Source organism: Lissotriton helveticus, chromosome 8 (assembly GCF_964261635.1).
Source record: "Lissotriton helveticus chromosome 8, aLisHel1.1, whole genome shotgun sequence".
Lineage (NCBI taxonomy): Eukaryota > Metazoa > Chordata > Amphibia > Caudata > Salamandridae > Lissotriton > Lissotriton helveticus.
The window spans coordinates 1,339,481,879-1,339,506,013 of record NC_136069.1 but is presented as its reverse complement, the minus strand read 5'-3'; the positions used below and the strand labels follow the sequence as shown (position 1 = coordinate 1,339,506,013).

The 24,135-nt window shown below is 43.4% G+C and overlaps 1 protein-coding gene across 1 annotated transcript in view; it reads right to left on the bottom strand.

The window, feature by feature from the left end:
* The window catches only part of NME7 (NME/NM23 family member 7), a 634,381-nt gene that overhangs the window by 577,831 nt on the left and 32,415 nt on the right, over positions 1-24,135 (bottom strand). The window lies entirely within an intron of this gene.

Sequence of the window (24,135 nt, the reverse complement as noted above, 5' to 3'; positions counted from 1 at the left end):
TGGAATTGGCATGGAACCACAAACTTCCTTCCACCCGGCATTCCCCCAGGTCTCCCGATACAAATGGCAGGGAAAGCACTTCCCCTGCTCCAGAGGCTAAAAATGTTCTAAAAAAATGATTTTCACTGCTGTATACAGCAGAGGGATTTGCTGGACTTGCGCAGAGGACGTAACGGTTACGTCCTGCGCACATGGCCACCACTGTTGAGGACGTAACCGTTGCATCCTTGGCACAGAATGGGTTCATCACAAACCCCACTCCCGCTATAATCCTGATCATGCACACCATCATATATTCATACTCATAGATACTTCTCAACAACACTCACTTCCCACATGCATTCTTATTGACACAACATGAAGACATTTTCCTTTTCTTCCATAATAGCTGTTTTCATAGCCAAGGGAACTTCAAAAGTGGTCATTTGCATTCCAGTGGAATTATTGCTTTATAACCATCATCTTCAGGGCCTCAACAGATCCTCTACCTTTTTCAACCAACGTGTGAGGAGTGTTCTAAACATGACAAACACAATTCTGTAAGTAAGGGTACCAAAATGGCATATGAAAAAGCTATTTACCCTATTGATTAAAACCATATCCACCGGTCTACATATCACCTACCATCTCCAACATGTAATGCTTACTACATGTTTTCACCACCAGACTCCAGTGCAGAGATTATGAATTGCAAACAGCAAGCTGTGATTCACCATGGTGTGTCAAAGCCATGGGATAAGGCTTCCACCTCTGTGTTTAACAGATATTAATGCATATTCCACAGCCATTCAAAAATTCATCATACCTTCCTTGGCCCACTATGGTCTCATTATCAATCAGAAAAACTCTTATCATATAAGGATGAACATTTGTCGGGTTACCAGTACCGCGCAGTTATAAAAGGTATATAGGTAAATATAGTACATCTTATGCATTAGATCTGAGCTATGTACATGAACAATCAGCAATTTAAATAACAATATATTTACTATGGCAGTGGAAATGTGTACTTTTACTAGTATTTAAACAGGTTTTCTCACAACAGCCAATCTTGGCCCAAGCAGTGTCAGAGTAAATGTATGGTTACTGGGAATTATGCTGTTCATCAATGACCTACCGGATGGTGGTTAGTGCCACCAAGGTAGCATTGTGGGGAGTCAATAAATACTCTTCAAGGAATTGAAAGGAATTTGTTTTGAAGGCTACATGCAGTCTTTTGAAGAGCGTTGATGAACTGCTTGGCCTTCTGAATGGGCTGGGGGCTAAAGTTGGGTGATATGCCAGTGAGGACCATTCTTGACAGTTTTAGAATGCATATCCTTGAAAAAGAAGGCCTTTCCCATTTTATGTCTGTCACACACCCCGTTGCTGGGGCAGCTATGGGCTGTATAAATCAAAATCAAATCAAATCAGAAATCCATAAGCAGATAATTAACAATAGATTCGTTACACTAGTTTCAGCAATTCTATCTTTGCTACAGTGGTAGCAATCACTTATCCCTAAAATGCATGCAGATCACCAGGAGGAACCTCCCATCTAGCAAAGTGCAGACGCCAACATCCTGCCTCTCTCACAGATCTGTGTTTTGTTAGTCAGCAGTGAAGGTGGAGGGGGCACCTCTCTGATGGTGTGGTGGCAAGCATTGCTTGATTTAAGCTTAGCTTTGTCAATACCTTGGTAGCCAATATATGAAATCTGAATCGCGGGCTGGGTCAAGGATGGCGGTATGACAGTAGCCATCTTTTGAAGACGAGCTCGTCCTCGCCACAACAGTCTTGTATCTGATGCCGAGCGAAGCTCTTTTTTCATGCTGAGATGTTGAATTTCCTTCATCATCAATGGTCTTTGTGCATCAGTCCAATGGTTTGAAGACTTGGATCGACTGATATTTCTTGTACCTCTTTGGTGGGGGTAAGTGCCATGGGCAGTGAAGGCGCAGTACCATCTTCATGCGTTCTTCCATTTTGTCTACTTGTTCTTGTTTTGGACTGGTGTGTTGAGAGAGCAAAACCACCAAGATGGCTGCACTTTCTCAGTTCTTCGGTGAGAACTGGTAATCCTGTAAAAATAGAATCACATTTTCAATCCTGAGTAGTGTCTGGGGTGCAGACCCTTGTAAAAGTGATAAGAGCAACTGAACAAGAGCATGTACAGGAAGATATGGAAATGTCGGCACCCCCATAGTATTGCTATTACATATTTCAAGTAGCATTGCTCAGTAGGGTGAGAGCATCACTCACACTGGCACGTGTATTCTTCCACTTAAGTTCTCTTGAAATATGAGAGCTTCTGAACACATATAGACTGACATATATCACGAGTTCCATGGGCTAGGAGGAGGTCCAAGTAGTCCATCAAAGTGATGATGTGGCTTAGGCCCGTCTCGTGAGAGCAGGGTCAAATTCCGACCCCTATGCAAACACAAGTTTGCACAGGGATGGGAACTCCAAGGAGTGGGTAATTACCCCCACACCTGGCCATTTTACCAGGCGAAACCTGCTTAAAATTATAATTGAAACTGTACAGAAGAAAGGCACTGCATGCAGGATTTGATGCTGTAAACACTGGTCCTGCATGATATGCTTTATTCCCAGGGGCAAAAAATAGAAGTTATTTACCGCAGTCTATAAATAATCCAGGCAAGGGTATTTACAGGGTCCAGTAAACACCTCACTCTTTGCCGGCCTGCACAAAACAAGGGTCTCAGCATGCTGCTTCATGCACAGGGATCAATGTACATCGATATAGTCCTCGGTGAGCTCTCTGGTTACTGTGGCAAGTGTGGGGATGAATCACCGTGCAGAGAAAGCAGTGCACTGCTGGTTTATTCTGAGGCGGCTCAGCTGCTCTGAAGCACTGCACTGTCCTCGGGTCACCTTCACTGCTATTGAAGAAAAACACTTAACAGAAGAATTCTGGCGTCTCCTTGAGAGACGCACATCTCTCCCTCTGGAGGGTGAGCTCGCTTGTTTCCAGGCACAGGAGAGTGAAATGGAGACACCAATGGTGGATCCCTTTGGTCGGTGCACGGATCAGGATTTCAATGCTGACTGTGAGCACCCACGGAAGACCGCTATTACTTCTCATTGCATGTGGGAATCCTGCCCCTACTCACCCACTCACTGCAGAGCTCTGTCACTTATACCTCAAATTCTAGGGGGTGAGGTGGAGACACCAATAGTTTTCCTCTTTTGTTGGTGACGTTGCATAGATCAGGATTTCAATGCTGACCGTGAGCTCCCAGGGAAGACCACTATCACATCTCATCGCATTGTGTAAATCCTGCCCCCACTCACTGCACAGCTCTGCAACTTATACTTCAGGCCCTAGGGGGTGAATTGGAGACACCAATAGGGGTCCTCGTTGTGGGTGAATAGATCAGGGAGTCGTCAGTAATGAGGAAAGTCCACTAAGACTTATCGACTTGTGGAAGAGTTGCAACACCTTACCCAACAGGTCAATCTCATAGTTTCGTACCCTAACAAGGGAGGAGAAACGGGTACTGTAGTGCACGTCTATGAGCAACTCGCGTCAGTGGTCACAATCTTGAATTCTGAGAAAGACTTGGCTCTGCTGAAGCCATGTTGAGGACTTGGGAGCGGGGGAGGGTTCTCATTTGCCTTTCCCTGTTGATGGCGCATTTGGGTGAGCACATTTCCAAATACATACTGACCGTTTCTGGTAATCTGGCCTTTCAGACGACAATGTTCAGCAAGGTCGAGGAGACAAGGTCCAGCATTTTCTCAAACATTTAGTACAGCAGAAACCGATTTAAATTCACAAGCATCTTACATTACTGCCCCAAGAGGCAGCTCTCCAGTATTTATATAACAAGCATTGGTGTAGCCAATCTATATCTATCAGTTATAAGGTCTTTGGGACCTTATAAGTGTTTAGCCATACAGCACTTTACCCTGGGTGGTTCGTTTATAGCTTACTCTTTGAATAAGTGCAAGGTTATATCTAGCCCAAATTGAACCGTGTAGAAGCTTGCGGCAATGAGAGCAGTGTCAGGTAGCTTTGCAGTGGACTAATGGCAGCTAAGGGAAGCTTGCAGAAGTGAGGAACATGTGGAAGCTCACATCATTGGGAGCAGTGTCAAGTAGCTTGCGGTGGTGTTGGGGCAGTCTAGGGAAGTTGGCAGAAGTGAGGAACATGTGGAAGCTTGTATAATTGGGAGCAGTGTCGGGTAGCTTTCAGTGGTGTAGGGGCAGCAGAGGGAAGCTTTCACAAATGAGTCCAGTAAACAAAAATACTATATCATTCCCAAAAAGAAAACTAAAAATACAGATTACAGGTAGAGTCCGTGGCAAAGTCCCCCTTGTATTCCTCTGATTAAGTGTTGTCCTCCGCCTCTTGTTTTTCCTAGACAGATGTGGGCACAAAAGAGCTGCCGTCTCCCACCAGGGAGCTCGATTGACACCTCAATGAGATTAGACCACTTGCAGGCAGGCCTCTGCCCCTGCTTTGGGTCTCAGGCAGCACATTACAGAGAATAAAGGCAGCAGCTAGTGTCACATTTCACTTCAGGCCGCACCAGGCTGGAGCAGCAGAGCAAAGAGGGAGGGAGAGAGAGAGTGAGCACCAGGGCAGGCAGCCTCAGGCTTTTTTTCGGGGGCTGTACAGACGCTCAGATGGGGAACATTATAATCAGCACCTCAGTGTAAGAAAACTACCCCAAGTCACCTGACTTGAATTTCATTATGCGGGAGCTGAGGAAAAGGGGGGGGGGGTTGAATGAATAAATATTTTCTTGTTCTATTTCCCAAAAATACCCCCTCAAAAAATTGTGTGTGTAACAAATGCTCCTCCGTCACTTCCTGTGCGAACTAAAGCAGTTTCCCGTTTTTTTAATTTCACTTGCGCTGCGTTGAGTACAAGGTTGGGGCGCTCAGGGAAACAGAAGGGAGGAAGGACTTATGGGTGGATGCATGGAGAGAGGGTACCTCATTGAGGGAAATGGACACAACTACTCACAAAAAGAGCGCGTTGTTTGTGAGAGACGGTGTGGCATAATAGCATGAGCTGAGGACTTTGGAAGTGGGTACAAACCACCAATTTGTGCCATTATCAGAAGTTTGCTACACTTTCCACCTGTGCCCTTTGCACCGGTCTCCACGCTGCACCCAAGCCTTATGCACCCCGATGGCAGCTGTGATCCACCCGCACACTAAACAAATTCCAGCACTCACCTGCTAGGAAGCCTGGCAGGTTTGCGGTTCAACTCTCAATGCTTCTCTGCGTTAAGAGGAGGAAGTGTGCAAGAGTCGGCACGAGTCTCGACGTTGGCTCAACATCCTGTGATTCTGGGCAAATCACCTAATCTCCCCGTGTCTACCAAATATGAATGTGTCCTTGTGTATAGTAACTGGCTTTCATGTAAAGCGCTCCAATACATTGGGGTCGAGTTCGCACTATATAAAAAAAAACTGAAAAAAATATGTAAATGAACACACTAGCAAGCAGCAGGGCAGAAAGAAGGAGGGTCTGCATGCAAAGTGTGACGAACTGACACAGTATGAAAACAATTAAAGAAAACGTCTCCGCCAAGCACAATATTTGTAAACACTAGTGAGTTCACACCAAAGCCTTCAGTAGAACAAAAGGTGCAACATGAAACCAACAGGTAAATTGATATCTACTATACTTCCCTTTCCATGTACCCCGCCCTCCAGCTATTGAGGGTCCTGTAATGTTAAACAAGGAAACAAAAGAGATGTTTTCATTACATTGCTACTGAAGTAAGAGACAAGCAGCGAGGGGACGGGTGGGAGGGGTAGTTGGGAGCAGCGATGGGAGCCAAAACTGAACAATTGCCACCACATAAGCGCATGTGCGGTGGCCGTGAATCGGGTGCCGCACTAAGTGGGAAGTGCTCTGAAAAGCATAAGCATGTGCAAATTAAAAGAACGTCACACAAAGCACGCATGTGCCACAATAAACACTTGAGAACAATGCCTGGTTACACTGAAGTGCGGCAGCCGTGAATCGGGTGCTGCTCTAAGTGGGAAGTGCTCGGTGTCAATGTAAAAAAATAAGTTCAAAAACAATAGCAACAAGTGGAAGAGGATAAGTCCTGGGGGCGATCTATGGGAGTAAATAATGGAGGGAAAAAAGGTGGGACAAGCAGGAATCATTATCCAATTAGAAGCAGCGTTTTTTTAAAAGACACTGACAAAAGCCAATCAGAAGCCAGAGGCAGGCTGTAAGCCCACAGATTGAATACAGCAGGTCGAGAGAGAGTTCATGCGCTGCCTAAGATCGACCTAAAAAAAGGAAATTCTCACCAACATATAGGGTTTTAAGATTTTGTATTTGTATATTTTGACCCGGTGTTTAATGGGGTGTTAGCCAATCTTTAGCCATAAAGTAGGGGTGGGCGGAATTTGCGTAGTCGCGCTATACAAAACTCAGCGAAACAGTAAAAAATCTCCGCAAGCACGCAAAAGTTCTGCGAATATGCCGAATTGCTTGTTCCACCCGTTCGCGATGCTTTTTTCCTGTTTGCGAATGCTGTTTGCGTGCTTGGGGAGAAATATCTTGCAAACACGCATTTTGAAAGCGCGAACAAGCAAAAAATTTTGCAAAGCCGTGGATCGCTGAATTTTTGCAATTCCGTGTTCTCCGCGGAACGCAAAATTACCCAAATTCCGCGAATTCTGCGAGCAGAACAGAATTTACTGCCCAGGCCTACCATAAAGCAGTGATAAACTGAACTGCGCCTACAGATGCGATTAATGTAAAAGAGAGCTATGAAGTTGTACTCGAGTCACCTCAACCGCTCTGATGACCTAATAGTGAACAAAAGAATCACAAGACAAATTAAAGGTCCTCATTTGTTATGGCCAGACAAGCCCCCTTCCGTTTTTACAATGGAAGGGGACTTGTCTGGCCATAACAGACGAGGACCTTTAATTTGTTTTGTGTTTCTTCTGTTCACTAATTGGAAGGTCCTGACCATGCTAGTTAATTGAACTTTCCGGGAATAAACGCTAAAAAACACCACATCGTTTTTACATCTGTACTAGATGAAGTAAATATATTTTACGCAGTCATTCAAAGGAATCACTCGACCACAGATAAACAAGTTCCTGGCAGCACCGACATCTCCAGCAATGTTATGTATCCTCGAATTCATTTGAACTTCTCATTGAGTTCGTAAATGAATGAATTATTTAAGTTTTTGGTTAGTCTTACATGCCGGTTGCAGGGATGAATTAGCTCACTTTCATGTAATTCGCTATTGCAGCCATAGTTTCCATTCTACAATCAGTTCTGCTTGAAACTGGATCAGGTATAAAAAAAAAGTTAAGACATTCTTTCAACCAACTCAAAAGGGTTTTAATTACTAGACTGATTTAAATCTTCAACAACGGAATACATTATATCGTACCAATTTAACTGTGTGTAAATTGTGGTTAGAGATCATTGTCTCAGAAGATCAACAGCTCCCCCTGCTGGTTTTTGGAGCGCTTTCTTATGCAGGATAATTAAATACTTGGCTTGTACATAGCTTCCACTGTATATCAGTGCCAACATGTAATAGCTGTGTGTGATCGAGGTCTTTTCACATATTTAGGTGCATAATCTTCAGCATTAACTTGCCATTTTGATTCAGTGAATTACAATAATGCTTTCAATAGTCTAAGATAGACGAGCATTAGTAGAGGACAGGTGTTGGCTGACAGCCTTTTGGCTTAGTCAATGTTTCTTTTGGTTTCTCGCGAATTTTGGACAACTTTATTGTAGGGGAAGCTGCTGAGAGCTCATGAATCGAAACACAGAGAAAGGGTGGCAAAAGCAAAAATATTATTGTCGTAATAAGCACACATTGCATTGTAGTCCCTGGCACTGAGGAAAACTGCTTTGTGTGGGGATGTCCTCTTTAGGAAAGGCCCAAAATGTCTTCAACAAGAGTGAAATTAGCCAGTGGCTGAAGTGGGCTGACACACTGCCCCATTCTGTATGCTGTAGTGGGTGGAAGGACATTTTTACTGACACAATAACAGATTGCTGGATTAAGAGGCCAGGCTGAAACACTAAAAGTGCATTATGCATATCATTATAATATAATGAAAAGGTCATGGCTAACACTACAACTACAAAAGAAGAGTTTAAACTAAAGAAAATGTAAGGATACCCAATCGATAACATTGATTTACACAGGTTCGGACAGGCCCGCCCAATTTGTTTTACCAGTGGTGCCCAAACCCTGTTCTTTCTTAACATCCTTCGTCTTCACCAGACATTTACGAATTATATTACTGATATAGACTCCAAAACCCGAGCTGCAAAATACATCTATACATAATCTTCACATAAAGTGTGGTAAAGTTCCTACTAAGCCTCTTCATCATCATTATGAGGGATGCAGTGGAATGGCACTGTGGTACCCAGGAGCCGCGTTCCAGGTTGTTTGAGACGATGTATGTAAAGATGTCATTAGAATACCAGAAGGTATAATTATGAATTAATCTTTAAATACTACTTCATGCAGCACTTTAAAGAACATATTCCATGACAAAACATTAACAATCCAGAACTAGAACCTTCCTTAACATGTAAATAGTCCCTTCACTGAATCACCTTCCTCTTTTAAATGCTGCTCCACATACAGAAAAGTATCACATTTCTTATTTACATGATATACTTTTTGGGAGTGATGATAGATGTAGGTTGAAGAATATAGCACGTTAACGGTTTCCAATGTATGGAAATAACATAGGTGTGTAGATTGTCTGTGGTTATCATAACAATTGTAGTTAAGTAAGGGCATGAATTCTTTAAAATAAAATGTAATGTGAATTGAGGAAGAAAATACGGTTTAATTTCTGGTATACTTGAGGGTTACTTGCATTTTAAAATTGTACCAGGTAGACGCTTTGAGAACGTCATCTTAATCCACAGTTAGTTTCCTGCCAGCGCTTGTCTCCTTGAAGCCTGAGTGCAGTGAGCGCAAGCTTGCCGCTCGCTTTGCACTCGTGAACCTCAGGCGGCCCACTTGCAGTGGTAGAGAAGGTTGCACTTACATCTCAGCTGATCTAGGATGTATAACGCGGGTGGCAGGGCACAGGAAATTAGATAAGAGCTGTGGGCAATGGCGGATTTGACAGATTTGTTAAATCTAGCAATATTTGCCATCCATTTTGGATTGGGCTTTGCCCAAGTATATTGATGCATAACACGCTGATGCTTTTCTATGCACTGCGTGTTTCTTTCTAATTGTTCCAATGGGCAAATGAAAACCAATTGCCTTTTGGATTTTTCTTAGTGATTTTTTGGTTGGCTCCTAACCTTTGTGCAGATAGGCGTGGTGTCCTCTATGATCAAGTGGTTCACCATGCCTTTAAGTTGGTTGACCAAATGATAAAACTGATCCCTTAGAATAGTTGATGGTTATCCAGATTTTGAGCACATAACTGATCCTAACCACGCTATCACTAACAAGTTGTTGGTTCCGGATGTGAGTTTCCTTTTAACTTAGCACTTAGCACATATAGTTACATTCTACCATTTGGAGATGTGTTAGGTCTCTTCATCTAAATGAGGCTTTTTAGACCCCCGGTTCGCTGTGTTGTTGTATAGGTGGTAGCTTTCCTGACAGAGAGAGATATTTAGATGATCATTTATCTGGACAACATTTTGAAAATGTTTCAGTGTTTGAATCAACTTTCGGGGGAATTGGATATGGTGAAGGAATGACTAGAGACCCTAAGTTTTATTGTGAACAAAGAGAAGTTAGTCTTGATTCCAACATGCACTTTGGAGTTTTTAGGTGTGAAGAAGGTGAACAAAATAAAGAAGAAAATTCGATATATGCTGAAAAAAGAATTTTTAACCTTAATGGAATTGGCGAAGCTAATAGGCTTGTTATCCTCTTCAATTCTGGCAGTTTTCTCAGATCCATTACATTATTGAGCACTTCAGAGAGTGAAAGTGAGGGCTCTGCCAGCAGGGTTAATTGTATGGAGACAAGACAAGTCTAGATCAAGAAGCAAAAATGGAGTTAAGTTGGTGGTTAGAGAATTTGGACACAGGGAATAGACGAGAGATTTTTGGTTGCCCTCCAGATTTTGTGCTGGGAATCGGATGCAAGTCTATCTGGTTGGGGGTTTTGTTTGGGTGTACAAGAAACTGATGGATTGTGGTCAAGTGTGAAAAGAGAACAACACTAAACTTGTTTAGAGTTTATAGCTGGATTCTATGCACTTATGAGTTTTAAACAAATTTAACAAGGCAGTGCAGTACATTTGAAGATGGACAATGTTTCTGTAGTAGCTTATATAATTTCATCAGGGGGCACAAGGTCCAGTGGACTGTCAGAATTGGCAAAGGAGCTTAGGATATTTTGTTTGAAGCACAAAATGAGTTGGAAGACAGAATATTTGCCTGGTAAGGAGAATGTAACTGTGGATTGGAATTCAAGATTTTTGAAAGATTTCAGCGAGATATTACAGTTGGATGCCGGATCAAGATGCATTAGCAATGAATTCATTTCTACAGAGTTGGAAAGGAGTAAGCACCTATGCATTTCCCCCTATATTATGATTCAGAAGGTTTTTCAGAAAGCGAGGAGAGAGAAATGCCTTCTAGTGCTGGTAAACTTCATTTTAGGTGTCTCAGGCATGGTTTCCAATGCTCTTGGAACTCACGCGAAATACCATTTTATCTACCTGCGAGAGAGGTACTGTTGAGAGACGTAGATGGAGAGGAATATCCTTTAGTTCAGACAAGGGGTTTGAAACTTCTTGTCTGGAAAGTGACATGAGATCTTTAGGTGAGACAGGCCTTTCTTAGAGGAATTATTTGAAAAATGCTGGGTGCCAGGAACTCGACCTTTATATACGGGAATTTGGAAAATATGGGTATGTAGATCAGGGCTCGAAAAATCCACTCACCCGCCTGCATTTCCGAGTCAGATTCAATAAGGAAGAGCTATTTTTAGGACCTACTAGTCCTTTCTGGGGAGTAGGAAGACAAACTGACACTTGAACTCTGCCTTTGAAAACAGAGCAAATGTGACAAGATAACAAGATTTAAAGACATCTTTATTGCTCAGAAAGTGAATGAGCAATATAAATGCTTCTAAATCTTGTTAACTTGTCACATTTGCTCAGCTTTCCAAGTCAGAGGTCAAGTGCATTTCACTTAGGTGGTGTAGATGTTTCAGGTTACTAGACCTGCAGGTCTATTGCAATTGTTACGATTTTTAGAGCCCTGTTGATGCTTGGAAAGGAGTTTAGATCCTGTGAAGGCACTTATAGTAGAAGTGGATAATTTCCTGGTGGAACAAATTGAAAGGGGGTGTTAGTTATAGAATAATAAACTGCTACAGATCAGCAGACACAGTCAGGTTGATGGCAGATATGTCGGTAAGAATGTATTGGTTTGTAGAGTTCTAAAAAGTATCAGATTGAGGAGATCACCTATTGCTAGGTATGAGGTTTTGTCGGATGTCAATATGGTATTATCCTTGTTGACATTATGGCCAAATAATAGCTATATGGAGTTGAAAAGTTTGACTATGAAGTTAGCATCTTAGTTATGATTAATTTCATGTCGCAGAGTTTCATATGTGAAAGCTTTGGAGGTGAGTAACAGAATTTAGGATCCATTTGGAGTAACGTTTGATATTACAAAAAGAACTATGATGGTGTCTGAAACAATTTGTATCTATAATTCGAAGCATGCAAGAAACTTTGTGCAGTGGATTGTATGAAGGAGCACACTTCTTGAATGGAGGAATTTTGACCTGAAGGAGTAAAGCAATTAATGATCGTATTTGCAAAACCATACAAAACTGTGACTACAGCTACTATTGCAAGATGGGTTAAATGGACTATGCAACAAGCAGTTGTTGATTTACAAAGATTTAAAACTCATTCTATGACAGGAGCAATGGCTAGTCAAGCATATTGGAAAGGTGGGAGATTGGAAGAAATTATGACGGTGGCTGATTAGTCAAATGCTTCTATTTTTGCAAAACATAATTGCATAACAATAGAGCATATGGCAAATGTGATGTTAGAGTGCTACCAGCATGCATAATGATAGCCTCCAGTCATGTAATGAAATAATGATTCTCCAAATGAAGCGCCTAGAGAATTTGAATTTCATTAAAGACACTGAGGCTATAATTATCCTTTTTAATAGGAGTAAATATGTATGTATATAATTTGTTAGGAGAAAAAAAGGACAAATGAAAATGTGATTTGATTAGGTTGTTCTTTTGAGAGAATACCTAATAACTTTTCTTGTTTCAGAGAACAATCAATAATAATACAGTTGACGGAGGATAAGTACTCATGTTTGGAAAGATGTACGAGGATGAGAATTTGTATTAGTAAAGAAAGAAGATGAACAAGGTTTCACGTTTAAAAGAGGAAGATGATTCCATGAAGGGACTATTTAAATGTGGAGGAGGGTACTTATTCTGGATTGTTATTGCTTTTTGCTGTAATATATTCTTTAAAGTGATGCATGGAGTAGCATTAAAAGATTAAATCATAATGCTAGCCTCTGTGTCTTTAATGAAATTCAGATACTCTAGGCAATTAATTTGGAGAATCGCTATTCCAGGAGACAGTTAAGTCTTGAAGATGGTAGATGTGAGGTGCTCCTAATAAAGGATTGATTCAACCTATCTATGGATAGTTTTTTCTTTACAGTGGTGATGGATAGGTAGGAGCACCTGGACTCCACTACGACCCGACATGCACCACTGTTTCCCTTTCCTGCACTGATTGGGTAGGAATTACTCTTCTCACTTAGCGTACTCTTCTCAGGAACAGGGCATTGGGGATTAGGGCCAACGCGCCTGGCAAGTGTGTACGCTTAATTCTGTGCAGTTTTAATGGGAATTGACAATTGGCTTTGCAGGGGCTATAAAGTGTACATGTGCAGACTTTATTTTAAAACGAACCAACAGTACCTGATACAAGAAAAGGAGCTCATTGTTCACAATGTATTAGTGACTCGCTGGAGATATTATTGAAACGTTTTCATCTGGGATTGGTTTGCTCTCGGTCACGTGAACTTTTCACTGGAAACTAGACCACTTTCTGTGCTAAACAATGCTGCCTGTAGGAAGCCGTCCTCTTCCTGGGAACATCTAGACCACCAACCCAACTATTTCATACTGCAGTTACTGCGACTGTTCCTTTATCGTCTTGTAATATCAAGTGAAGTAAAGTATTCTAGGTTCTCTATAATTGCTATGTCTGCTTGTGCTTTTGTATAAAGTTGTTCCTTGCAGGTGTACAGAATGCAAATTATTGTGCCTCCTCCATTTATTCTGACCTCGCCAGGAGAACCTACCATTAAGTGGTCATAGTTGAAAAAGACTTTTGCAGATTATGCAAAGATCCAGGTATCAAACCTCACTCCAAAAAGAAAAACATCACTTCTCATGCATGGCCTTGGGTGTGCGTTTCAGGAGATTCTTGAAAATGTACCCGATCTGGATGAGGATGAAGAGAAAGATGATCTGAATTCATCTGATGCATGTATAAAGAAATTAGATCCGCATTTTTTACCTAAAGTCAGTACTGTACTAGAAGGAACCATTTTGGCATGAAAGAGCAGAAATGTGGAAAAAGTGTCAAAGAGTACATAACCAGTCTAAGGAATATAGCCTCGTCCTGTAGATTTGGGCGCTACAGAGGAAGAACGGATAAGAGATCAATTCAGGCTCTGCAGTCGGTCTGACAAAATAAGGCAAGAATTATAGTTAAAGAATGATCCCACGTTAAACAAAGCAATTAGCAATGCTACACATGTGGCACCCTCTTTGGCTTGCGTGGAAGAACTGGAGAGGAATAAGAAGACGGACATCTGCAAAGTGCGGGTAAAAGAGGAGGAAGAGAAAAATACAACTCTGCACTCAACGTTGATGAAATCCAAGGGAGTGTGTTACAGATGTGGAGTTCCTAGGCATATTGCATCACTTAAGAAATGTCCAGCCACTCACATCAGTGTAAGGTGTCAGAGCACTTTATATCACATACACATTACACAGAGACAATGAATCATAAGTGTGTACATCAGTGTATAGGAAATGTTAGATCCGACAGAGGACTGACTACAAGGTGTAGGAGTCACAAGCCTTCCCTACTGGTAGAGAGTATAGTTTACGAGTGCTTGGTCTGGAGAAGCACAAACTCAGAATTTTAAATGTTACACCATGAATTGGGGGTTGGCTTTACTAATGAGAACTGATTTCTACTCAAGTGAACCCTTTTTGCAACATTAGGATAATGAATCATAACACTCTAATCTATACCCTGCAGTTTGCATGCAGCTCTTTGATGATAGTCAATCACTGTTCTATAGTAAGATTTAAAATTATAAACTGCAAGTAACAAAGGGGCTCTCTGACAGAAGCAGTAACGCACTGACCTATTTACGTTGTGTGCACTTTGTGATCTGCATGCTACACATCCTTTGCAGAAGGCATTTTAAACTCCTGCACTACTTTATGATGAGTCAAAAAATCAACTAGAGAAAACTCCATCTCTCTGCAGCAGGGCCATCAATCACTAGAGTTATCTTGACATTTTTATGTTGCCTGAAAATTGCCGGAGGCAAGGAATGCTGCAGCAGGTGCTTTTAAAACTATATTGAAAACATGCACCCCCTCAAAGTCAGCATCTGGTGTGGTGGCACTGATTGCACCGCCCTAGAGCCCACCCTGCTCCTGACAGTGGAATTCAGACAAGACCTTGGACAGAAAAAACTGACTGACTAGGGCGCAAAATTATCTTATCAGGACAGAAATGCAAACAAGGGGGAGAAGCCAGCAAAGCTCCAATCCCACCAACCCTGCACACTGAGGAAACTGCCACCAAAAAAAGAACATTAGTAGAAAGAAACTTCAGGACAACGAAAACCAGGGGTTCAAACGGAGGACCAGTCAACGTCTGTAGCACCAATGGGAGATCTCAGACAGGGGCTCGGGAGCTGGTAACAGGGAGCTGAAGCAAAAAACTCAGCAAAAGAGGCGTTACCAAGGGAGAGACAGATGCTATATCTGAGCCCCTGAAGGCCGGTACAGTGTCCCATTGGACATGGAGGGTGGAGACCGCTAGACCCATCACAAAACCATCGATCAAAAAGTCCAACACCCTGACCGGATCACAGGCAAAAGGGGACAGAGCCTTCACCGTACACCATGAATCAACGTTTTTCCAATGAAGACTGTAAGACTTCAGGGTTGAAGGCTGGAGAGGCAACTGGATGTTCTGAGCCACCTCAAGCGAACAACCCTGAGACAACAAGGTCAACCTCTCAAGTGCCATACCCCAGCCGGAGGCACAGAAGAGAAGACGTGCTGAGAAGAGGAGCAAGCAACGGAAATGGGTGCACGTGAAGCCTTCAATAGAGACACACTGCCAAACTCTGATGAAGGGGAAACCATGGTCTCCGGGAGCATTCCAGAACAACCAGAAAAACCTTTGCCTGAACTACCCAAATCTTCCTGAGGACCTGGGAAATCAAGGGAAATGGGGGCAAAGCAAACAGGAGCCCCTGGGACCCTGGGATGGAGAAAACATCTATAGCCCAGGCTAATCTTGAGGGGATCAGACTGCAAAACCCCCAAGGCAAACAGATCCAGCCAGAGAAGGTCGAACCAGGAGAGAATCTGCTGAAAGAGAATGGGCGACAGACACATGGTTACAGACAAGGGAAATTTCCTGCTCAAAGAATCCGCAGGCCCACTCTCCTTCCCCGAAGATAGACTGCCGAGAGAAAGAGGTGATTCCCCTTGGCCCGAGGGCCAATCTTCTGGGAAAGGAGAAACAAAGACCGGTGCATCCCCCCTCATGCAGGTTGACATGGGCACAAACAACCTGGTTGTCAGACAGAACAAGACAGTACGATGCAGAAGGAGAGGAGCGAACCAAAGAGGTGCCTGCCACACCGCCATCAATGCCTCCAGTTCGAGGATTGGAGATCCTTGAATTAGGACCATCTGCCCTGGGCCTTGGAATGCCCCCAGAACTGCCCCCCACCCTGTGGCGCTGGCATCGGTCGTCAAGACCACCGAGGGAGGAAGACCAAGATTGAAACCCATTAAGAGACTGAGAGGCGACAACCACCACTGGAGAGATTCCCGAATCTCTGGGATCACAGGGACAAGAGGCTTGTATTCCTGAGAAGCAGGATCCCAGCGGTGCAGTAGGTGATGCATGAGGGGACACAAAAGGAGAAAGGTCTAGGGGAGCACTTGCAGAGTGGAGGCTATCTTCCCCTGACAGGGCAGACACCTAAGATTAGATAGATGTTGGAACATTCCATTGTCTTTTGGGAGACAGGAACACCATCCCTAGATCCATCCAGAAGAGGGCACTGATGAACTTCAGAGAGGAGTGTAGGGAGGGCTCTCTGTGGTTGATTAGAAAGCCAAAAGATTTGAAGGCTGACAGACCTGATGTACCTCCTCCATTGCCTCAGAGAAAGAATGAAAAACTATCAGCCGATCATCAAGGTAAGGCTAGATTTGAATACCTCAAGAATGGAGAATACCTACCAGGGGGGCTAAGAGGTTCGTAAAAACCCTTGGCGCCAATGAAAGGCTGAAAGGAAACACCTGGAATTGGTAGTGCCTCAAGCTCACCGTAAAGAGCAGAAACTGCTGATCCGCCAGATAGATTTGAACATGCAGGAAGGCGTCCATCAGGTCGAGGGATGTGAGGAAGCACCCCTGATGCACCAGCTGTAGGATTGACTACAAGGTCAACATGTTGAAGAGATGATGTGGAACGTATAGATTCACCCCTTTGAGATACAGGACCGGGGGTAATCACTGGAGGACCTGTGCGCAAGAAACAAGGTGGAATAATACCCCAGCCCCCTTTCCAGGGTTGGAACCTCGATGATTGCTGCTTTCTCCAAGAAAAGCTGAACACCCCAATAAAGCTGTCCGCTTCATGGGATTTCAGGCAGAGGAGACTCCTTGAACACCTGGGCTGGGCGGGATGAAAAACAGATCAGGTGTCCGGACTGCCCAGCCATCTAAAATTCCCTGCCACCGGTGAAAAAAAAAAAAGAAAAGACAACCACCTGGAGGAGTTGGATATTCATTACTGGAGGAGGCACAAGCCGACTGAGACTGGGACTTGTTACTTCCAGGGGCCCCCTGGCCACGACACCTGCCTCAAAAGGGCAGGCTAGCACCCCTAGCTTGAGGAAAAGGAAGGCGCGACGATAACCAAAACCCCTCCCCCAGGATCTTGAGAGGATGGATATGAGGTGCTCCTAATAAAAGGACCTATTCAACCTATCTCTGGATGGCGTTATCTTTACAGGCACTCCTGGTGGGTCTGACTGCCCACCTAAGATATGAAGAAAACGTGCGCTCAGTCGCCACAAAGAAACACAAGTAATTTTAGTTTTTGTATAATTAACACTCGACACATGAATGAGATTATTTCTCTGGCCTACTAAGCATACTTTTTTTCTTTTTATTCAGAAAGTCTGAGAGGGTCCTCAACCATGAACTAGCTACCTAGCTTACCCAAGTATTCTGATTGGAGAAATACATGATCAAGGTGGTCATGCTGCGTAGTACTTACATGTAACTGAAAATAATGATCAGATTTCTACATACGCTATCAAACATAAAGTAAACATGAAAGGCCGTGGGTGGGACTTTAGAACCACACGATGTACTGCCTTCCTAATTGCTCTGACACATTTCTGCAACATTTCTAAGGGGGTCTATTATCGAATTGAGGCAGTTTTATGAATATTGCGACCTATGCTATCACCCGCCCAGGCGTCCCATCAGCCCTATGCTGCGGAATGACAATAGGTAACCACCCCCACCACTTCTGGTGCAAACTTGAACTCACATTACAAATTCTAGGGTATCCGGCACACAACAAAATCTCACTTCCCTGAGGGTATGACGAAACTGCCTATGTCTCATTTGAATATCTAGGACTATAAACCTATCTTCATTAGACCTTCTTGCACCATTCCAGTCATCAAAAACGTAGTGATTTATATCAATGCGCCCTATTTTGTACTGGACTAGAACACCCTTCACAAGACTTCAAAACTGGCAAATGGTCAAAGGACAGATGCAAGAAGGGTGTATGTCATATACACCACCCATATAGGCTGCCACACGTGCAGCCCACCAACCAAAGGAGTATTGTTCTCTGAGTCTAGGCTGACCTTCTGTACTCTGCTACTCTAGAGCCATCCCCATGCCTGGGGATGGGCAGTTATGCACACTAGAAACAGCCCTCCTTAATGCTTCCGAGTCATGCCAAATGGTGGAAGAGTTAAATATATTTAAAGAAGCCTCTATTAGTAGAAGAGAACGGATTCTGTAAATGCAATGGTAATTTGGAAACAGGGAGGTGGCATTATGGTTGTTTAGCTATCCATAAATGGAGTATTTGTTTAAAAGGTTTTGTTTTTTAAGCACAATGTCCTTTCAAATGAAGATGCTTAAGGGATTTTTATATGTACAATGGTGGTTAGTTACTGATCTCAGTAAATAAAATTAACAAAAACTTTTGCTTTGTGAACTTTGTGAGTTTTACATTCGTATACTTTAACAACCATCTATAAGCCTGTATGCCAGCCCTCAGTGCCCAATATCCAAAGTTAGGGGCTAGGTATTAATCTAACCTAAGTAACCCAGCCTCCAGTACCATCTTGACAAGTGGATGTGATTGTACTCAGGACAATCAAGGTACACAGGGCATGAATGTCTGCTTCACCATGAGCCTATTACCCATGTCCTCAGTATACCTGACCCACACTTAAGCTTAGACTGGGCTTAAGATAAAGCTTTCGGTCATGTCCTGTTCCTGCTACCCATGTCCCAAATAGCTTGCTACCCTACCTGCAAAGTCTACTGGTTATAGCTGTGGCCATGCTAAGTGGAGTCTACAAGTAAGACAGGGCCAAAGCACACATTTTCCCTACCCCACTCTCCACAAGACACAAGCTTGGGCCCAATTAGCGCGGGGTAAATGGCATGGCCAAAAGCTATGCCTATGGTGAAGTCCTCCTACTCCCAAACCCTGCATGACATTGCTAACATTTCTCTACAGAGGGAGCAGCTTCTGGCCAAGCACTGCCCTGCCCAGCCCTCCACCCACAGCCACCTGATAGAACGATATGGCCTTTGGTTTTAGCCTGTTACCAAAATTAAGCCAAAGCCCATGCCAGCAGACGGTAGGCTCAGGCCACACCTTGCCCCCAGCCCTCAGCCCTCCTTCCTGCAGATGCTCTATTGGGGAGGATCAGCCTCAATTAAAATATATTTAATTTATACATTTTATTTATTAAAGAATAATGCAAAAAAACATCCCAACCATCATAATATTTGTATTTAATATGCATTACATTCTGTTAAAATTATTTATAGAGTTAATTTGAATGTTTTAAACAAAATTTTAAACGTTTAATTTAATAATACATTAAATTGTGTTTATTACTACTGTTTTGTCACCTATACGACTGTAGTAGCTTTAGAAGTGTTGTTTATGAATAGCACTGGGCTTACTCTCTTGTAGTAGCCCATCCCTCCCTCAGCTCCTCCTTACTTTCCCCTAAACGCCTCCTCACATTTTGCAGTAAGCTTTCCATAGGTTCCAGCCACTCCCGGTTGCCACCCCACATATACTACTAAACATAGGCTTATGAGGAAGGGGGTCTCCGCTCTTCCACTATGGTGAAGATCTTGGGCACAGAAAAAATAAGAGAGGCAGCGGTCTCAGTGGCGTAGGAACGGGGGTGCGGTGGGTGCGGGCCTCAGTGTCATCACTGAGGGGGGGTGACAAAATGTCAAAAATATGTGTTTTAAACACATATTTTTGCCATTTTGTCAAGCCGGGGGTGGCATGAAATTATCCGCACCAGGTACCACTTGACCTAGCTACTCCACTGGGCGGTCTTCGCCCATAGGTTAGCGACTAGAAAATGCAGTAAGGGAATTAGCCCTTTATTACCCAATTTCATACAATTGCAAGGAATGAATGGATGAATAAATACAGGCTGCCCAGACCAATTCGCTGTCTAGACGTTTATTCTCGTCTATGGAAGGTCGTCAAAAGAGAAAGCTTCACCAAGTAGGAGATATCGCTCGTTACAAAGCTGATTATTCAAATGTAATCTCTTATATTTGCTGAGGTTAAGTGGCACACGTTAAAAGATTCTGGATACATTTGCAAAACTCCCGCGGTAAAACATTCCATTTGCCATCGCAAAAGGAACAAATTGCTGAATTCGCTGGGCCTTTCGTGAGAATTAGTAGAGTAAATTAACTTTCCGTTTACTGACAAGCCGCTAATCCATGACTAAATATAGTTCCATCATCAACTCCTGTTGCTGAGAAACTGCAGTTTAAAGATGGCGCTTAAAATCCGGGACCTTGGCACAGAGACTCTCTTTTTTCCATTAAACTATATCTCAACGGTAACCGCACTCACTGGCCCCTCTCCCCATTCACAGAATTAGAAAACATATTTCCAAAACTCGGTTTAGGCAAGGCACACAACAGTGACCCCCAACCTAGGCCTTGGTTACAATTAATGCAGAGTAAAATGAACACTTTGTTTCAATCGTTATGTTTGTTCTGCATTATTATGGAGTGTTTGGCTTTTCCTCATCAGGTTTTACCGGTCAGGGAGAACCAAACACAATTTTCCTGTCGGTAATTCCGGTCAGAAAAATGACATTAGGCTTTGGCTGCAGTAACAACCAAGTCTTATTCCAATTTTTTTTTTTTTTTATAGTGGGGGAGATACCATGCTCCCTTCCCAGAAGAAAAAAAACACTAGTCCTACTCTCACCACTTCCTTTCCTCACCTCCCCTTCTGGTCCATGCATACATTTACCACCTGCTCATGCAGTTGTAAAGTATGTTCTAAAATTAAATGTGGAAAAATGGGTCTCACATGCCAATTCCCTATTGCATGGGACTTTACTTGTCATTGCACTGTAGTGGGGCAATTTTACTGGGCAGAAACAGTAAAATTGATTACAGTTTTAATGCGGACCCAGTAAGGGGCTCGAAGAAGGAAGCGGAGTGAGTTATAAACAATGGGGCTGAGCAAGAACTACCGTGAGACCGAGATAAATTGGCTATGGTCACTTCCTTTCTTTCTGGTTTTAGAGCTTGGAACTACTCTTTAGTTTTTATTTCTGACCTTCTCTGAAAGTAAACCTGCCAACTTGCGCAGAGCCACTCTGAATCACACAGTATTGGTTCCCTTCACAAGGCCACCTGGTGAAGAGCAGATTTCAGATGGTGACAGGAAAGGACAGCGGTGAGTGGTTTCAAGCTCGTCTTTGGAGGCTCTACGTAGAATCTTCTTGGCAAGCACGAGACCCCAGGACCTAGGCTGGGCATCCGGACTACGTGTTGCTCAGCATGGATTCAGATACCTGGGTGTGTTGTGTCCCCAGACCAGGCGAGGGCATGGAAGGCTAACTTGGAGCCGGTTCTGGTACACCTAAGGGAGGATTTTAAGATCCTGAGTGTTCTCCCTCTGTCCTTGACTGGACGGTTTGCCATTTTTAAGATGATATCCCTACCCTGATTTCTCTACCAGATGCAGAGTTTCCCATACAATATACCACTGCAGTGGTTCTGCAAACTGAACTCCATACTCATGACTTTTCTCTAGGGAGGAGGGACCCCTTGTGTCCGACTCAGTAAATGTTTTCAATCCATTTATTGCAAGGGAATAGCAGCTGCAGATGTTGAATCATATCAACTTGCGTCACATCTTCTGAAAATAAATGACTGATGGTATGACGTACAGGAAGACCCCATGTATGCCTCTGAAAAATGGGCGATGGGAGATACCCCCTTAGTCTCATACCTCTATGGCGGAGGACATGACCATCCCCCTGCGACGAGAACTGTCCTCAGTATATGGCACTTGTCTCACCAACAGATGGGATGATGGGTAAGGCTAATGGAAGAGACGCCGCTCTGGCAGGGCCAACTGCTCTTGTGGTGGCAGCTCAGAAGGTTTCTAGAAGTGGGACCTCATCTGTGTTTCCACCCAAGGGGACATTATGTGTACCACAGTCCTGAAATCGCTCCAAACCCTACTGGAGGAATATGAGCAGTCCTGCCAAGTACCATGCAACAGGCGTTCGACTAACGCATTCTAGTGCTAGTGTCCGCACCAGAATGCATTTGTCACGCTTGTAGAGGTCCCTGATATCCTTCCTCAGTGGTTCATGAGCTGCTTCAACAAGCAGCCTTGTGTTCAACGCTTAATCTGTGCATTGTCACTCTGCCTGTGAAACAATTTAGCCTTCTGGTGGCTGTGGGAGACTCATTGCTATAGCGTCACGGCACAGTGAGACATATTGTTTCAATCATGTGTAACAAAAACAAACTGTGCTCTCTCTGTCAGACCTGCCAGCCTCTCTGAAAATACATTTGTAGCTGCTCATTCGCCACAGGCGGGGCTGCTCAACGTGGACATTAAATGGGGTATGTTTCCTCTGGTCTTGGTGCGTTAGGCCGCAGAGCATGTAACAAGCATTTGCAATGCAATAGGTCTCGCATTTGCAAGAGCTTAAAGTATTGGCATTGTAAATGGCAATGCCTGTTATTTATCGGTTTTGATAATTAACGCATAAATAAAAGGCATTGTCATTTATAATGCCAATCACTCAAACTCCAGTCTACATACCCCACGTTCTTAAAAGGGACTGTGATGCAGGAGACAAGGCAAAAGTGAATATGGAAACAGGAAAAGTAGGATGAATAAAAGGGTGATTCAGGAAGATTTCGAGGAACTACGTTACTTACAAATTCATATTTTGAGAAAAATGGATTGGTTTGTAATGAATTTTGCCCCTGAATGTACATGGAGTCAAAGCTGATGCTGAGATGCCGGATGGTTGTTTGCATACAGCTGGGACGGTATGTGCTCTGCATTGCTTTATGCATCGTGTACAGGTTTCCCGTAGGTGGATGGGTGAATGATGACTGGGCGCTGTAACCTTAAATCATACCGTCATGAGTGCAATAGTCCTTCACGGGGCAGCTGAGGGGTGCAGATAACAAGGTATGTACTCGTGGTTTCTTGATTGCTTATTTAGAGACAATGATTAGGAGGATCAATTAGCTGCTTTCTGTGGCTTCACATAAGGGGGATAGAGTGAGCAAGGCGAATGACTTATCGACGAAGAAAAGAAACAAAGGGTTATGTAGACAGAGGAAGAGGTAATGGAAGAACGGGGATGTTTGACAAATAGGAGAGCTATGGAAAAGGAAGTGTTAGTGATATAAGTGAGACTGAAGAGCATGAATGACTGAGAAATGAATGAGCGAGGCGGAAGCGGAAGAAGGTGCTATGTAGACAAAAGGTTGCACAAGTTCCAGGGCGAGTTAGTTGTATTGGAAAAAAGAGGTGCGCGAGAACTCGATGTATAAGGTACATTGAGGAACGAGTGAAGAACACAGAGGGTGAGATGTATTTCTTTATTTGGTTTGTGACGTATTACAAATTCATAATAAAAGTAAAAGTATAGGCAGCAGTCCTTGATGAGTGCTTGTCCCATCGAGTCTGCCTCATCAATGCTGGTTTTGAAGGTGTTTTTTAGTGGTGCTTGAAGGTAGACGTTTTAGGTTCAATTTTACGGCATTGAAACGGAGGGGCATAGATGGGCTGGGGCAGAGAGAGTGGTGCACATAGATTAATGGAGAAATAGAAAGAATGGGGAAGATGGAGGACTCAGAAAGAAAAACACGAAAGGCGAATAAGTTTTATCTTTCAAATATTGTCAAAGGTGGAAATTAACAAAGTGTCTTTTTGCACATACAATATAAACCACTAGCACTTAACCGAAAGGTGTAACTTATATTGGCAGCTGAGGGAAATAATGCTGATTTAATCTGTGGAGCAAAGGCTTTGCACAGATTTCTGCGGCAGGCATGTTACCCTACGAGCTGCCTGGTCAGCTATAGACTGTAGAGAAGGGGGGAAGCAAACGAGAGCGAGCGAAGGAAAGTTACTGAAAAAAGAGGGGGGGGAGTGGAAAAGCAGAGAGAGGAAAGAACAGATGGGGAGGGGATACGAGGAACTAGGACACAGCAAAAACGGGGGGGGGGTGAAAGAGTGGGTGTTGGACGAGGCGAGCCCAGA